This window comes from Triticum aestivum, chromosome 5A (genome assembly GCF_018294505.1).
Source record: "Triticum aestivum cultivar Chinese Spring chromosome 5A, IWGSC CS RefSeq v2.1, whole genome shotgun sequence".
Lineage (NCBI taxonomy): Eukaryota > Viridiplantae > Streptophyta > Magnoliopsida > Poales > Poaceae > Triticum > Triticum aestivum.
The window spans coordinates 121,340,303-121,359,612 of record NC_057806.1 but is presented as its reverse complement, the minus strand read 5'-3'; the positions used below and the strand labels follow the sequence as shown (position 1 = coordinate 121,359,612).

Below are 19,310 nucleotides of genomic sequence, written 5' to 3'. Positions count from 1 at the left end.
ATCACCTCAAGAACACAAGAGAGAGAGAGAGAGAGAGAGATGAAACACATAGCTACTGGTACATACCCTCAGCCCCGAGGGAAAACTACTCCCTCCTCGTCATGGAGAGCACCGGGATGATGAAGATGGCCACCGGAGAAGGATTGCCCCTCCGGAAGGGTGCCGGAATGGGTCTAGATTAGTTTTCGGTGGCTACGGAGGCTTCTGATGGCGGAACTCCCGATCTATTGTGCTCACGGATGTTCTTAGGGTATATGGAGATATATAGGCGGAAGAAGTATGTCAGGGGGGCCACGAGGGGCTCACGAGGGTGGAGGGCGCACCCAGGGGGTGGGCGCGCCCCCCTGCCTCACGACCTCCTCGCAGATCCCCCGACGTGCACTCCAAGTCTTCTGGGCTTATTTCCTTCCAAAAACGAGTTCCATGAAGTTTCAGGTCAATTGGACTCCGTTTGATTTTCCTTTTCTTTGAAACTCTAAAACAGGGTAAAAACAAAAACTGGCACTGGGCTCTGGGTTAATAGGTTAGTCCCAAAAATGATATAAAAGTGTATAATAAAGCCCATAAACATTCAAAACAGTAGATAATATAGCATGGAGCAATCAAAAATTATAGATACGTTGGAGACGTATCAGCATCCCCAAGCTTAATTCCTGCTCGTCCTCGAGTAGGTAAATGATAAAAACAGAATTTTTGATGCGGAGTGCTACTTGGCATAGTTTCAATGTAAATCTTCTTAATTGTGGTATGAATATTCAGATTCGAAATATTCAAGAAAAAAGTTCATATTGATACAAAAATAATAATACTTCAAGCATACTAACAAAGCAATTATGTCTTCTCAAAATAACATGGCCAAAGAAAGTTCATCCCTACAAAATCATATAGTTTAGTCATGTTTCATTTTCGTCACACAAGAATGCTCTCATCATGCACAACCCCGATGACAAGCCAAGCAATTGTTTCATACTTTAGTAATCTCAAACCTATAAACTTTCACGCAATACATGAGCGCGAGCCATGGATATAGCACTATGGGTGGAATAGAATAATGAGGGGGTTATGTGGAGAAGACAAAAAGGAGAAAGTCTCACATTAACGAGGTTAATCAATGGGCTATGGAGATGCCCATCGATTGATGTTAATGCAAGGAGTAGGGATTGCCATGCAACGGATGCACTAGAGCTATAAATGTATGAAAGCTCAACAAAAGAAACTAGTGGGTGTGCATCCAACTTGCTTGCTCACGAAGACCTAGGGCACTTGAGGAGGCCCATTGTTGGAATATACAAGCCAAGTTCTATAATGAAAAATTCCCACTAGTATGAAAGTGATAACATGAGAGACTCTCTACTATGAAGATCATGGTGCTACTTTGAAGCACAAGTGTCGTAAAAGGAAAGTAACATTGTCCATTCTCTCTTTTTCTCTCATTTTTTTGGGCCTTTTCTCTTTTTTATGGCCTTTCTCCTTTTTTGGGGCCTTCTCTTTTTTATGGCCTTTCTCTTTTTTTATTCCTCACTTGGGACAATGCTCTAATAATGATGATCATCACACTTTTATTTAATTACAACTCAATGATTACAACTCGATACTAGAACAAAGATGACTCTATATGAATGCCTCTGGCGGTGTACCGGGATATGCAATGAACCAAGCGTGACATGTATGAAAAATTATGGATGGTGGCTTTGCCACAGATACGATGTCAACTACATGATCATGCAAAGCAATATGACAATGATGATGAGTGTCATAATAAACGGAATGGTGGAAAGTTGCATGGCAATATATCTCGGAATGGCTATGGAAATGCCATAATAGGTAGGTATGGTGGCTGTTTTGAGGAAGATATAAGGAGGTTTATGTGTGAAAGAGCGTATCATATCACGGGGTTTGGATGCACCGGCGAAGTTTGCACCAACTCTCAATGTGAGAAAGGGCAATGCACGGTACCGAAGAGGCTAGCAAGGATGGAAGGGTGAGAGTGTGTATAATCCATGGACTCAACATTAGTCATAAAGAACTCACATACTTATTGCAAAAATATACAAGTTATCAAAAACCTCGGTACTACGCGCATGCTCCTAGGGGGATAGATTGGTAGGAAAAGACCATCGCTCGTCCCCGGCCGCCACTCTTAAGGAGGACAATCAAATAACACCTCATGTTTCAAATTTGTTACACAATGTTTACCATACGTGCATGCTACGGGACTTGCAAACTTCAACACAAGCATTTCTCAAATTCACAACTACTCAACTAGAACGACTTTGATATTATTACCTCCATATCTCAAAACAATCATTAAGCATCAAACTTCTCTTAGTATTCAATACTCTATATGAAAGTTTTATTATTTTTGGATGCCTGGCATATTAGGTTTATTTAAGCAAATTACCATGCTATTTAAGACTCTCAAAATAATATAAGTGAAGCATGAGAGTTCATCTATTTATTCAAAATAAAACTACCACCATGCTCTAAAAGATATAAGTGAAGCACTAGAGCAAATGACAAACTACTCCGAAAGATATAAGTGAAGATCAAATGAGTAGTCAAATAATTATGCAACTATGTGAAGACTCTCTAACATTTAATAATTTCAGACCTTGGTATTTTATTCAAACAGCAAGCAAAGCAAAATAAAATGACATTATAAGAATGGCAAACATCATGTGAAGAAGCAAAAACTTAGGATCAACCAAAACTAACCGATAATTGTTGAAGAAGAAAGGTGGGATGCCAACCGGGGTATACCCAAGCTTAGATGATTGAGACTTCTCGAAATATTATCTTGGGGTGCCTTGGGAATCCCCAAGCTTGAGCTTTTGTGTCTCCTTAATTCCTCTCATATCACGGTCTCCCTAAATCTCAAAAGCTTCATCCACACAAAACTCAACAAGGACTCGTGAGATAAGTTAGTATAAACCATTGCCAAAACTTTATCATACTCTACTGTATAAAATCACTAAAATTATTATTCAACATTGCATACTAAATGCCTCTGTATATTTAATAGTCCTATCCTCAAATAGAATCATTAAAGAAGCAAACATATGCAAACAATGCAAACATAACAACAATCTGCCTAAACAGGACAGTCTGTAAAGAATGCAGCAACATCCATACTTCCCTAGCTCCAAAAATTATGAAAGAAAATTCCCACTGTAGTAAATTTATAAGAGCTTCATATGCAAAAGGTTTCAACATTTGATCACATTCTTAATTTTCTAGGGAATTATTGCAACAGCGGTAAACTTTATGTTTTCAAACAGCAACGTGTATACTTGTAACATAGGCATAGTAAAGGCTATCAATGCCACTTTTATTTAAATAAAAGATGCAAAACATTGTTCTAAATAACAGCATGCAAATCCTAACAAAATAAATTGACGCTCCAAGCAAAACACATATCATGTGGTGAATAAAAATATAGCTCCAAGTAAAGTTACCGATGGAAGTAGACAAAAGAGGGGATGCCTTCCGGGGCATCCCCAAGCTTAGGTTTTTGGTTGTCCTTGAATATTTCCTTGGGGTGCCTTGGGAATCCCCAAGCTTAGGCTCTTGCCACTCTTTATTCCATAATCCATCGAATCTTTACCCAAAACTTGAAAACTTCACAACACAAAACTTAACAGAAAACTCGTAAACTCCGTTAGTATAAGAAAGCAAATCACCATCATAAGGTACTGTAATGAACTAATTCTAAATTCATATTGGTGTAATATCTACTGTATTCCAACTTCTCTATGGTTCATACCCTCCGATACTACTCACAGATTCATCAAAATAAGCAAACAACAAGATGAAAACAGAATCTGTCAAAAACAGAACAGTCTGTAGTAATCTGAATCAAACGTATACTTATGGAACTCATAAAATTCTCAAATAAATTGCTGGGCCTGAGGAATTTATCTATTAATCATCTTCAAAAAGAATTAACTAAATAGCACTCTTCAAATAAAAATGGCAGAAATTCTCGTGAGCGCTAAAGTTTCTGTTTTTTACAGCATGATCAACAAGACTTCTCCCAAGTCTTCCCAAAGGTTCTACTTGGCACAAACACTAATTAAAAGCATAAAACCACATCTAAACAGAGGCTAGATGAATTATTTATTACTAAACAGGAGCAAAAATCAAGGAAAAAAATAAAATTGGGTTGCCTCCCAACAAGCGCTATCGTTTAACGCCTCTAGCTAGGCATGATGATTTCAATGATGCTCACATAAAAGATAAGAATTGAAATATAAAGAGAGCATCATGAAGAATATGACTAGCACATTTAAGTCTAACCCACTTCCTATGCATAGAGATTTTGTGAGCAAACAACTTATGAGAACAATAATCAACTAGCGTAGAAGGGCAAAACAAGCATAACTTTGAAACTTTAAGCACATAGAGAGGAAACTTGATATTATTGCAATTCCTACAAGCATATGTTCCTCCCTCATAATAATTTTCAGTAGCATCATGAATGAATTCAACAATATAACCAGCACCTAAAGCATTCTTTTCATGATCTACAAACATAGAAAATTTACTACTCTCCACATAAGCAAAATTCTTCTCATTGAATAATAGTGGGAGCAAACTCAACAAAGTAGCTATCATGGGATTGAAAATTGAAATCAAGATGACAAGTTTCATTGTTATCATTATTCTTTAAAGCATATGTGTCATCACAATAATCATCATAGATAGGAGGCATGCTTTCATCATAATAAATTTGCTCATCAAAACTTGGGGGACAAAAAATATCATCTTCATCAAACATAGCTTCCCCAAGCTTGTGGCTTTGCATATCATTAGCATCATGGATATTCAAGGAATTCATACTAACAACATTGCAATCATGCTCATCATTCAAAGATTTAGTGTCAATCATTTTATAGATTTCTTCTTCTAGCACTTGAGCACAATTATCCTTTCCATCATACTCATGAAAGATATTAAAAAGGTGAAGCGTATGAGACAAACTCAATTCCATTTTTTATAGTTTTCTTTATAAACTAAACTAGTGATAAAACAAGAAACTAAAAGACTCGATTGCAAGATCTAAAGATATACCTTCAAGCGCTAACCTCCCTGGCAACGGTGCCAGAAAAGAGCTTGATGTCTACTACACAACCTTCTTCTTGTAGACGTTGTTGGGCCTCCAAGTGCAGAGGTTTGTAGGACAGTAGCAAATTTCCCTCAAGTGGATGAACTAAGGTTTATCAATCCGTAGGAGGTGTAGGATGAAGATGGTCTCTCTCAAGCAACCCTGCAACCAAATAACAAAGAGTCTCTTGTGTCCCCAACACACCCAATACAATGTTAAATTGTATAGGTGCACTAGTTCGGCGAAGAGATGGTGATACAAGTGGTATATGGAGAGTAGATAATAGTTTTTGTAACCTGAAAATATAAAAACAGCAAGGTAACTAATGAAAAAAGTGAGCGTAAACGGTATTGCAATGATAGTAAACAAGGCCTAGGGTTCATACTTTCTCTAGTGTAAGTTCCCTCAACAATGATATCATAATTGGATCACATAACTATCCCTCAACATGCAACAAAGAGTCACTCCAAAGTCACTAATAGTGGAGAACGAACGAAGAGATTATGGTAGGGTACGAAACCACCTCAAAGTTATTCTTTCCAATCAATCTGTTGGGCTATTCCTATAAGTGTCACAAACAGCCCTAGAGTTCGTACTAGAATAACACCTTAAGACAGAAATCAACCAAAACCCTAATGTCACCTAGATACTCCAATGTCACCTCAAGTATCCGTGGGTATGATTATACGATAGGCGTCACACAATCTCAGATTCATCTATTCAACCAACACAAAGGACCTCAAAGAGTGCCCCAAAGTTCTACTGGAGGATCACGACGAAAACGTGTGCCAACCCCTAGGCATAGGTTCATGGGTGGAACCCGCAAGTTGGTCACCAAAACATACATCAAGTGAATCACGTGACATCCCATTGTCACCACAGATATCCATGGCAATACATACATCAAGTGTTCTCAAATCTTTAAAGACTCAGTCCGTTAATATAACTTCAAAGGGGAAACTCAATCCATTACAAGATAGTAGAGGGGGGAAGAAACATCATAGGATCCAAATATAATAGCAAAACTCGCGGTACATCAAGATCGTATCACCTCAAGAACACGAGAGAGAGAGAGAGAGAGAGAGAGATCAAACACATAGCTACTGGTACATACCCTCAGCCCCGAGGGAAAACTACTCCCTCCTCATCATGGAGAGCACCGGGATGATGAAGATGGCCACCGGAGAAGGATTGCCCCTCCGGCAGGGTGCCGGAGCGGGTCTAGATTAGTTTTCGGTGGCTACGGAGGCTTCTGATGGCGGAACTCCCGATCTATTGTGCTCACGGATGTTTTTAGGGTATATGGAGATATATAGGCGGAAGAAGTACGTCAGGGGGGCCACGAGGGGCGCACGAGGGTGGAGGGCGCACCCAGGGGGTGGGTGCGCCCCCCTGCCTCGTGACCTCCTTGCAGATCCCCCGACGTGCACTCCAAGTCTTCTGGGCTTCTTTCCTTCCAAAAACGAGTTTCGTGAAGTTTCAGGTCAATTGGACTCCGTTTGATTTTCCTTTTCTTCGAAACCCTAAAACAAGGTAAAAACAGAAACTGGCACTAGGATCTGGGTTAATAGGTTAGTCCCAAAAATGATATAAAAGTGTATAATAATGCCCATAAACATACAAAACAGTAGATAATATAGCATGGAGCAATCAAAAATTATAGATACGTTGGAGACGTATCAAGAGTCAAGATGAAAATGTGTGCCAACCCCTATGCATAGGTTGATGGGTGGAACCCGCAAGTTGATCACCAAAACATACATCAAGTGGATCAACAGAATACCCCATTGTCACCATGGGTATCCCACGCAAGACATACATCAAGTGTTCTCAAATCCTTAAACACTCAATCCGATAAGATAACTTCAAAGGGAAAACTCAATTTGTCACAAGAGAGTAGAGGGCGAGAAACATCATAAGATCCAACTATAATAGCAAAGCTCGCGATACATCAAGATCGTATCACCTCAAGAACACAAGAGAGAGAGAGAGATCAAACACATTGCTACTGGTACATACCCTCAGCCCCGAGGGAGAACTACTCCCTCCTCGTCATGGAGAGCACCGGGATGATGAAGATGGCCACCAGAGAGGGATTCCCCTCTCCAGCAGGGTGCCAGAATGGGTCTAGATTGCTTTTTGGTGGCTACGGAGGCTTCTGGCGGCGGAACTCCCGATCTATTATACTCCCCGAAGTTTTTAGGGTATATGGGTATATATAGGAGGAAGAAGTACGTCGGTGGATCTCCGGGCTGTCCACAAGGCAGGGGGTGCGCCCAGGGGGGTGGGCGCGCCCCCCACCCTCGTGGGCAGCTCGGGACTCTCCTAGTCCATCTCCGATACTCCGTGGGCTTTTTCTGGTCCAAAAATAAGTTCTGTGAAGTTTCAGGGCAATTGGACTCCGTTTGATTTTCCTTTTCTGCGATACTCTAAAACAAGGAAAAAACAAAAACTGGCATTGGGCTCTAGGTTAATAGGTTAGTCCCAAAAATCATATAAAATAGCATATAAATGCATATAAAACATCCAAGATTGATAATATAATAGCATGAAACAATCAAAAATTATAGATACGTTGGAGACGTATCAGCATCCCCAAGCTTAATTCCTGCTCATCCTCGAGTAGGTAAATGATAAAAACAGAATTTTTGATGTGGAATGCTACCTAACATATTTATCAATGTAATTTTATTTATTGTGGCAAGAATATTCAGATCCATAAGATTCAAGACAAAAGTTTAATATTGACATAAAAATAATACTTCAAGCATACTAACTAAGCAATTATGTCTTCTCAAAATAACTTGGCAAAAGAATGTTCATCCCTACAAAATCATATAGTTTGGTCACGCTCCATTTTCGTAACACAAGAATGCTCTCATCATGCACAACCCGATGACAAGCCAAGCAATTGTTTCATACTTTAGTAATCTCAAACTTTTTCAACCTTCACGCAATACATGAGCGTGAGCCATGGATATAGCACTATGGATGGAATAAAATATAATGATGGGGGTTATGTGGAGAAGAGAAAAAAAGGAGAAAGTCTCACATCAATGCGGCTAATCAATGGGCTATGGAGATGCCCATCGATTGATGTTAATGTAAGGAGTAGGGATTGCCATGCAACGGATGCACTACAGCTATAAATGTATGAAAGCTCAACAAAAGAAACTATGTGGGTGTGCATCCAACTTGCTTGCTCACGAAGACCTAGGGCATTTGAGGAAGCCCATTGTTGGAATATACAAGCCAAGTTCTATAATGAAAATTTCCCACTAGTATATGAAAGTGACAAAACAAGAGACTCTCTATCATGAAGATCATGGTGCTACTTTGAAGCACAAGTGTGGAAAAAAGGATAGTAGCATTGTCCCTTTTATTTTTTTATTGTTTTATTTGGTCTTTCTTTCTTTTTTTGGCCTTTCTCTCTCTTTTTTGGTCTTTTTTTGGGACAATGCTCTATTAATGATGATCATCACACTTCTATTTATTTACAACTCAAAGATTACAACTCGATACTAGAACAAAGTATGACTCTATATGAATGCCTCCGGCGGTATACCGGGATAGCAATGAATCAAGAGTGACATGTGTGAAAAATCATGAACGGTGGCTTTGCCACAAATACAATGTAAACTACATGATTATGCAAAGCAATATGACAATGATGAACATGTCATGATAAACGAAACGGTGGAAAGTTGCATGGCAATATATCTCAGAATGGCTATGGAAATGCCATAATAGGTAGGTATGGTGGCTGTCTTGAGGAAGATATAAGGAGGTTTATGTGTGATAGAGCGTATCATATCACGGGGTTTGGATGCACCGGCGAAGTTTGCACCAACTCGCAAGGTGAGAAAGGGTCAATGCACGGTACCGAAGAGGCTAGCAATGATGGAAGGGTGAGAGTGCGTATAATCCATGGACTCAACATTAGTCATAAAGAACTCACATACTTATTGTAAAAATCTACAAGTCATCAAAAACCAAGCATTACACGCATGCTCCTAGGGGGGTAGATTGGTAGGAAAAGACCACGCTCGTCCCCGACCGCCACTCATAAGGAAGACAATCAAATAACACCTCATGTTTAAAATTTGTTACACAACGTTTACCATACGTGCATGCTACGGGACTTGCAAACTTCAACACAAGTATTTCTCAAATTCAGAACTACTCAACTAGCACAACTTTGATATCACTATCTCCATATCTCAAAACAATCATCAAGTATCAAACTTCTCTTAGTATTCAATGCACTTACATGAAAGTTTTTTTATTATTATATCAAAAGAAAATTACCATGCTGTTCTAAAGGACTCTCGAAATAATATAAGTGAAGCATGAGAGATCAATTATTTCTATAAAATAAAACCACCACCGTGCTCTAAAAGGATATAAGTGAAGCACTAGAGCAACAACAAACTACTCCGAAAGATATAAGTGAAGATCAATGAGTAGTGGAATAATTATGCAACTATAAGAAGACTCTCTAACATTTAAGAATCTCGGATCTTGGTATTTTATTCAAACGTCAAGCAAAACAAAAGAAAATAAAATGATGCTCCAAGCAAAACACATATCATGTGGTGAATAAAAATATAGCTCCAAGTAAAGTTACCGATAGACGAAGACGAAAGAGGGGATGCCTTCCGGGGCATACCCAAGCTTAGGCTTTTGGGTGTCCTTGAATTTTACCTTGGGGTGCCATGGGCATCCCCAAGCTTAGGCTCTTGCCACTCCTTGTTCCATAATCCATCAAAACTTAATCCAAAACTTGAAAACTTCACAACACAAAACTCAAAATAGAAAATCTCGTGAGCTCCGTTAGCGAAAGGAAACAAAACACCACTTCAAGGTACTGTGATTAACTCATTATTTATTTATATTGGTGTTAAACCTACTGTATTCCAACTTCTCTATGGTTTATAAACTATTTTACTAGCCATACATTCATCAAAATAAGCAAACAACACACGAAAAACAGAATCTGTCAAAAACAGAACAGTCTGTAGTAATCTGTGACTAACGCAAACTTCTGGAACCCCAAAAATTCGAAAATAAATTTCTGGTGTGAGGAATTTATCTATTAATCATCTTCAAAAATAATTAACTAAATAGCACTTTCCAAATAAAAATGGCAGCAATTCTCGTGAGCGCTATAGTTTCTGTTTTTTACAGCAAGATCTAAAAGACTTTCCCCAAGTCTTCCCAACGGTTCTACTTGGCACAAACACTAATTAAACACAAAAAACACAAACAAAACATAGGATAGATAATTTATTTATTACTAAACAGGAACAAAAATAAAATAACAAAAATAAAATTGGGCTGCCTCCCAACAAGCGCTAACGTTTAACGCCCCTAGCTAGGCATGAAGATTTCAATGATGCTCACATAAAAGATAAAAATTGTAACATAAAGAGAGCATCATGAAGAATATTACTAGCACATTTAAGTCTAACCCTCTTCCTATGGATTTTGTGAGCAAACAATTTATGGGAACAATAATCAACTAGCATAGGAAGGCAAAACAAGCATAACTTCAAAACTTTAAGCACATAGAGAGGAAACTTGATATTATTGCAATTCCTACAAGCACATGGTCCTCCGTCATAATAATTTTCAGTAGCATCATGAATGAATTCAACAACATAACCATCACATAACACATTATTTTCATGATCTACAAGCATAGAAAATTTACTACTCTCCACATAAGCAAAATTCTTCTCAATCGGAATAGTGGGAGTATCATAAGAGACTCGAATACTATAAATTGTTTCCACATTAAAAGAGTAATGTTAGAAAAAGGGCAATCATAATCATGACAAGTTTTATAAATATAATCATCACTATTTTTTATAGCATGTGTATCATCACAATAATTATCATAAGTAGCAACTTTGTTCTCATCGCAATCGATTGAAACCTCTTCCAAGATAGTGGAATCATCACTAAATAAAGTCATGACCTCTCCAAATCCACTTTCATAATTATCATAATAAGATTCAACATCCTCCAAAATAGTGGGATCATTACTTCCTAAAGTTGACACTCTTCCAAACCCACTTTCATCAATATAATCATCATAACTAGGAGGCATGCTATCATCATTATAAATTTGCATATCAAAACTTGGGAGACTAAAAATATCATCTTCATTAAACATAGCATCCCCAAGCTTGGGACAAACATTAATTGCAGCAAATATATTCTCAAACATGTCATTCTCATCAAACATAGCATCCCCAAGCTTGGGCATTTTCATATCATAAGCATAATCACTCTCATCATTAATAGTGTGGATAGCACTGATAGTATAGCAATTATCATCATCACAATGAGTAATAGGAGCAACATCATTTGGGAGGGATACCTTTTTACCTTTGCTTCTCCATATTTTCTTTTTCTTCTTCACATCATGTGTGGGTTCAACCCTCTTTTTGGAGCTCGTTATTAATGAGATTGGTTGAATAGAAGGCTCCTCCTCGTTACCTGATTCATCATAAGAAATAATAGGAGGATATTGGGAAGTCTCTTCCCTTTCATTAGTATTCTCTTCATCTTATATTTGTTTTGTTTTCTTTATGTAATTGGCAATATAAGGATTTTCAATACAATTCACCACACAATACATATAAAATTCCCCTAGATCAACATCAAGAAGTTTATCACGGGCAAATACTGGAAGACAGTTAGTTATACGTTTCATTTCTTCATAACCCATAAGCAAACTAAGTTCATTATGATGTGCAAGGGAAATCAAGTCATCACAATTTTTGGAAATGATTAGATCATGAAACAATTTGCATCGGATGGTTAAATGACCACGTTCATTGCAAAGTTCACAAGTATGGCTAAGAAAATTTAAATTTTCAGCACAAACATCTAGCCTTTCTTGCAACCATTTAGTTTCTAAGTACTTATGCCTCTTACAAAATCTATCTTCCCTAATTTGTGTGTACTTGCAAACTCTATGCACTCCACAGAAATCGACATGCTTATAAGAGACATTCTCATCATGACTAGTGCAATCATCATTAGTACTATGGATATTCAAAGAGCTCATACTAATAACATTTCAATCATGCTCATCATTCAAGGATTTAATGACAAACATTTTAATGCATTCTTCTTCTAACACTTTGACACAATTTTCCTTTCCATCATACTCACGAAATATATTAAAAAGATGAAGCATATGAGGCAAACTCAATTCCATATTTTTTTGTAGTTTTCTTTTATAAACTATACTAGTGCTAAAACAAGAAACAAAAAGATTCGATTGCAAGATCTAAAGATATACCTTCAAGCGCTAACCTCCCCAGCAATGGCGCCAGAAAAGAGCTTGATGTCTACTACACAACCTTCTTCTTGTAGACGTTGTTGGGCCTCCAAGTGCAGAGGTTTGTAGGATAGTAGCAAATTTCCCTCAAGTGGATGACCTAAGGTTTATTAATTCGTGGGAGGCGTAGGATGAAGATGGTCTCGCTCAAGCAACCCTGCAACCAAATAACAAAGAGTCTTTTGTGTCCCCAATACACCCAATACAATAGTAAATTGTATAGGTGCACTAGTTCGGCGAAGAGATGGTGATACAAGTGCAATATGGATAGTAGATAATGGTTTTTGTAATCTGAAAATATAAAAACAGCAAGGTAACTAATGATAAAAGTGAGCGTAAACGGTATTGCAACGCGTTGAAACAAGGCCTAGGGTTCATACTTTCACTAGTGCAAGTTCTCTCAACAATAATAACATAATTGTATCATATAAATATCCCTCAAAATGCAACAAAGAGTCACTCCAAAGTTACTAATAGCGGAGAACAAACGAAGAGATTATGGTAGGGTACGAACCACCTCAAAGTTATCCTTTCTGATCGATCTATTCAAGAGTCCGTTCTAAAATAACATGAAGCTATTCTTTCCGTTCAATCTATCATAGAGTGCGTACTAGAATAACACCTTAAGACACAAATCAACCAAAACCCTAATGTCACCTAGACACTCCAATGTCACCTCAAGTATCCGTGGGTATGATTATACGATATGCATCACACAATCTCAGATTCATCTATTCAAACCAACACAAAGTACTTCAAAGAGTGCCCCAAAGATTCTAACGGAGAGTCAAGACGAAAACGTGTGCCAACCCCTATGCATAGGTTGATGGGCGGAACCCGCAAGTTGATCACCAAAACATACATCAAGTGGATCAATAGAATACCCCATTGTCACAATGGGTATCCGACGCAAGACATACATCAAGTGTTCTCAAATCCTTAAAGACTCAATCCGATAAGATAACTTCAAAGGGAAAACTCAATTCGTCACAAGAGAGTAGAGGGGGAGAAACATCATAAGATCCAACTATAATAGCAAAGCTCGCGATACATCAAGATCGTATCACCTCAAGAACACGAGAGAGAGAGAGAGATCAAACACATAGCTACTGGTACATACCCTCAGCCCCGAGGGAGAACTACTCCCTCCTTGTCATGGAGAGCGCCGGGATGATGAAGATGGCCACCGGAGAGGGATTCCCCCCTCCGGCAGGGTGCCGGAACGGGTCTAGATTGGTTTTTGGTGGCTACGGAGGCTTTTGGCGGCAGAACTCCTGATCTATTATGCTCCCTGAAGTTTTTAGGGTATATGGGCATATATAGGAGGAAGAAGTACGCCGGTGGATCTCCGGGCTGTCCACGAGGCAGGGGGGCGCGCCCAGGGGGGTGGGAGCGCCCCCCACGCTCGTGGGTAGCCCGAGACTCTCTTGGTCCATCTCCGATACTCCGTGGGCTTCTTCTGGTCCAAAAATAAGTTCCATGAAGTTTCAGGTCAATTGGACTCCGTTTGATTTTCCTTTTCTGCGATACTCTAAAACAAGGAAAAAACAGAAACTGGCACTGGGCTCTAGGTTAATAGGTCAGTCCCAAAAATCATATAAGATAGCATATAAATGCATATAAAACATCCAAGGTTGATAATATAATAGCATGAAACAATAAAAAATTATAGATAGATACGTTGGAGACGTATCATGCGCTGGCCCCACGGTGGGGCCAACTGTCGTGGAACTGTCACGGCAGACGTCCTCATGGAAGGACTTAGTTGTGGAGACATTGCGACGAGGTTAGCTTAAAGGGGTTAAACGGGACAAAGGACACGAAGAGTTTATACTGGTTCGGCCCCTTGCGGCGAAGGTAAAGGCCTACTCTAGTTGAGGTGGATTGCTAGGGTTTCTATTACCAGGGAGCAAACACGCTTTGCCTGGCCCTCGATTTGATGTTTCTTGCCCTAAGCTGCTGCCGGGTCGTCCCCCTATATACACGGGTTGACGCCCTACGGCCTACAGAGTCCCGACCGGCTCATACAACGTGTCCGGCTCGGTGACGTATCTTGCATGCCTTATATTACAAGTCTACTCATACATGGCGGTTTACACTTACGGGCTTTAAGCCGTCTCCGGGCTTGGGCCTCTTACCGGCCTATCTATGAACTGCCATCTGGTATACTCTTGGGCTTCATTGATGAACCACCATTGTGGTTGACCCGTCCCCTCCTGGGCGGGTCATACCTGATAGTCATATCCCCAACAGAGGGAATTCCTGCAAATAACCCCGTGAATTTATATCCAGCTGTGGTTGATGAGTTGGTATCGTATCAAGCTAAGCCTGACAATAAGCATGTGATTCCTGTTCATGTATCATCTTTGGAAGGATGTTCTGGAAGGACCCCGGGCCAAACAGGCAATTTAAGTTCCCATGGTAATAATCATCTGAAGCGCAAGGCTGAGGAAGAGCTGGAGGTATGTTTTCTTCTAAAATTTTCATAGGTATATTAGTACTCTGTTTGGCCTTGAGTACTGGTACTCTTTTTTGGTCCTTCCTTGCGAGTTGTACCCTTGCACTGGATACTATTCATTTTTCCTCTTAAATTTGGACAACAGATAAACTTATGGTCCCTTTTCATGCATAAATACATATTTTGGTATTCATAAAGAACCCCTTGCTAGTTTACAACCACAACACACTTTTGCTGCTGCAGTTATCTAGTTCTTTTTTATGTAGTAATGGATGGCTTTACAATATCCTTACACATTCTGCCAAATTGTTCACAAGAGCCAGATGCATATGTTCAAGTGTTTTGACAAGTTTGAAAGAACATGCGGTGCCCCCATGTTTGGTTTTGGTAATTGATGACAATCTCTATGGACTAACGGTTGCCTTGAGTTATATTTGAAGGTTTTGTCCATATGCTTTTCTTGGAGTACATGTGTTGGTTTCAAGGAGAGTTTGTGTCGACCAAGGTGCTATTCAAGGAATTACCTAAAGATTGGTCTTGTGAGAGGTTGATCAAGACTAAGTTAAAGAGTGAATCAAGTTGATCAACCCACAAAGCGTAGAAGATGTACCGAAAGGGATCAAGTGATCCCATGGTATGGTAAGCATTGTCAATTACGCTTTGTGTACTAACCCATGGTCTTCGTGAGGGTTCTTTGTGGGGTTACGTTGCGGTGTGCAAGTTCAAGTGGAGCACCACGAAGAGATCAAATGCTTGAAGCTTGCTGTCCTTTGTGGTGACAATGGACCTGTGAAGATGTGCGGAAGAGTAGCTCACCCATAGTAGAGTATGGGGGAGCAATCAACTAGTCTTCATCGACTCAACACAATCAAGAAAGGTTGCGGTGTGCAAGTTCAAGTGGAGCATCACGAAGAGATCAAATGCTTGAAGCTTGCCGTCCATTGTGGTGACAATGGACTTGTGAAGATGTGCGGAAGAAAGGCTCACCCATAGTGGAGTATGGGGGAGCAATCAACTAGTCTTCATCGAGCCAACACAATCAAGAAAGGTGGTCCAACTTGAGGAAGTCAAGATCGTCATCATCTAGCTCAAGTGGACCATGTACAAGGCAAAGGTTTGCCCTTGATAGGTTTTCTATTTTACCGGTCTCATGATGGTAGTTGGGAGACTGGGTTATAGGATCGATTGCCGTACTATCAAGGGGGGCTCTCGATGAGTAGCTTGATCATATCGTTCGTTGAGAGCTCAAACCATTTCATCCTTGCATCATCTTTCTTGGTTCTTGTTTGGTTCTCTTTGTGAGTCTTAGAGCGTACGGTCATCTTGTTGACAAGCTTGAGTTCATCGAAAACGGAGTTCGCTTGCATCTTCTATGATGTTTCCGATGTTGGAGGTTTTGCCGGTTCTTCTCAGTTGGAGGTTTCACTCCTCTTTTTGTTAGGCATACTGTTTTGATGCTACTCGTCGTCTTGTTTCCAACAAGTTTGAGTTTGCTCAATTCGGAGCTCATATGCAGAAGTTATGGCAGTTCTGGTTTTCTTGAGTGTGGTTTTGTCAGGGTCCCAGCGGTAGTACCGTGATACCCAGCGGTAGTACCGCTGAGGAGTCACAAGCGGCAGTACCGCTCCGCAGCGGTAGTATCGGCGGTGACTCCGCAGCAGTACTACCGTTGGCTTACTAGGTCCCTACCGCGTCGATTCGAGGGGTCTTTTTCTGTGTCGGATTATGCGGTACCTCGCCGCGGCAGTAGTGCGGCAGTACCGCTCCTTAGCGGCAATGCCGCCCTTCCTCCGCGGTAGTACCGCCCGGTTCCCTCTTCCCCTTTACCCTTCGTTCTGCGCGGCAGTACCGCCGAAGTGAGCGGTAGTACCGCTGTCTCCTGCGGTACTACCACCCCAAGGTTCATGTTTTGTTGCTCCTTTTCCCTGTTTCTTCCACCTGAGTGGTAGTACCTCTCGTGGAGCGGTAGTACCGCTCGTGTGCAGGCTGAGCACTTAACGGTTGGATTTTCCCCCTCCTATAAAAGGGGGTCTTCTTCCCCTTTGAACCTTATCCTTCGAGCTCGTGTTCTTCCCCCATTGTTGACCTTCTTCGAGCTTGCTAACTCTCAATCCCTCCATGGATTCTTGCTAGTTTTTGAGGGAAAAGAGAGAGGAGATCTAGATCCATATTTCCTCCAATCACTTTCTCCTCTATGTGAGGGGAACCCCGTGGATCTAGATCTTGGAGTTCTTGGTGTTCTCCTTCTTGTTCTTCCTCTCAATTTCCTCCCTAGCATTAGTTGCTTCGATGGGATTTGAGAGAGAATGACTTGGGCACTCCGTGTGCCCTTGCCATTGCATTTGGTGCATCGATTTGAGTTCTCCACGGTGCTACGTGGAAGTGAAGTTTGAGAAGCTTATTACTCTTGGGTGTTTGGGCACCCTAGAGCTTGTTCCTCTTGGGTGCCTTGGCGCCCTAGATGGTTGTTGGTGTTCGGATCTCAATCATTATGGTGCAAAGCTCCGGGCAAGCGTCGGGGTCTCCAATTAGGTTGTGGAGATTGCCCCGAGCAATTTGACGGGTACCGGTGACCGCCCCCAAGGGTTGCCAAAGTGTACGGGTTCGGTGACCGCCCCCAAGGGTTGCCATTTGTACGGGTTCGGTGACCGCCCTCAAGGGTCCCTTAGTGGAATCACGACATCTTGCATTGTGCGAGAGCGTGAGGAGATTACGGTGGCCCTAGTGGCTTCTTGGGGAGCATTGTGCCTCCACACCGCTCAAAATGGAGATTAGCATCCGCAAGGGTGTGAACTTCGGGATACATCGTCGTCTCCTCGTGCCTCGGTTATCTCTTACCCGAGTCCTTTACTTATGCACTTCACTTTGTGATAGCCATATTGTTTCTTGTCATATATCTTGCTATCACATAGTTGCTTATCTTTCTTAGCATAAGTTGTTGGTGCACATAGGTGAGCCTACTTGTTTTAGGTTTTGTGCTTGGCAAATTAACCGCTAGGTTTATTCCGCATTTGTTCAAGCCTAAACCATAATTATTTTAAAACGCCTATTCACCCCCCTCTAGGCGACATCCACGATCTTTCAAAGTTGATATGAATTGGGATTCAATTGGTATGATAAAGAACACTGTAAGAGAAGTAATAGAGGAAACTCCCAATGTTTTGTCTATTTTAGCACAATCTGCTACTGTATCCTAGGATGTTCCATGTGCTATTTATCTATTTATTCCTTAACAGAACTCATCATGCTACTGATAATAGCAGATTGGTTTGCATCACCTCATTATATTAAAACAAATGCTAACTAGCACTATATGATGGACTGGGTTACACTGCATTTAGTTGTAATAATTTGCTCAACATCATTAATACGGTAGAACTATGTGATGCCTCCTCTTGTCCTTTGCGGCCTTGTCTGTATTCATTAGCTCTTATCTCTAAATGCATGTTGTTATTTAGCTTCTTCCACTATTATTTGTTTGTATTTGTATTTGTATTTTGATTTTGTTTTTCTTTTAAAAAAGCCACTTGAGCTTGTTGGCCCGTCAGTTGGCGCTACTCGTGCTGTCCAAAGAAAGCCCCTCAGGTACTCGTGTCCTACCTACTACTGCCTATATTATTTAGAAATAGATGACGTCCTAGAAAGCGTGCAGTCAAACTTCTCTAGCTTTGACTTTACGAACATATGATGTATTATGATTTGTCATGAAAACTGTTTCCATCTTATGATTTTTAAATGTATTGCTAACATATTCATTGAAAAGTAATAATGGTCAAAGTAATATGTTAGAAACTTTACTCTAGTCCATAACTTGTTTTATGTTGGAGACTTTGCCATGTCCAAAGGGTATCATGTACTCCCTCCGTTCACTAATACAAGACCTTTTAGCTATTTCTATATTGACTACCTACATACTAAAATGAGTGAACATACATACCAAAATGTATCTAGAAACATATGAATCAAGAAGAAACTAAAATGTCTTATATTAGGGAAAGGAGGGAGTATTTATGAACTGCGGGAACATTATTTTGCATGGTCGTGTCTCCACTTGTCTGATGGATATTCACAATATGCTGGTGTTTTCAATCTGTTTAAGGCTTAGATTGTCAACTGTGCCGCAACCAAAACAAGCTTGAATGAAGCCCTCAAATCCAATAGGGGGCCAACGTGTGAAGATACGGAGGATAGCGCAATTCCAACACGAGAGCTTTCAATTTATCATTTTATTATGTTGCAAACAAATGTAAACATCCATTGTAGGCCGACTTGTTTGCTGCAGAAAGAGTAAAATGAAAATGTTGCACTTGTTGTTTGCGTTCTTGGGATCTTCTCATCTTCCTTGACGGGTGCACTAATAGTGAAAACATATGTTTTACAAATATCATATTGTT

At 40.2% G+C, this 19,310-nt stretch overlaps 1 pseudogene; it reads left to right on the top strand.

The window, feature by feature from the left end:
* The window catches only part of LOC123106692 (nuclear poly(A) polymerase 1-like), a 35,741-nt pseudogene extending 16,686 nt beyond the window's left edge, over positions 1-19,055 (top strand).
* Positions 19,056-19,310: the final 255 nt, after the last annotated feature.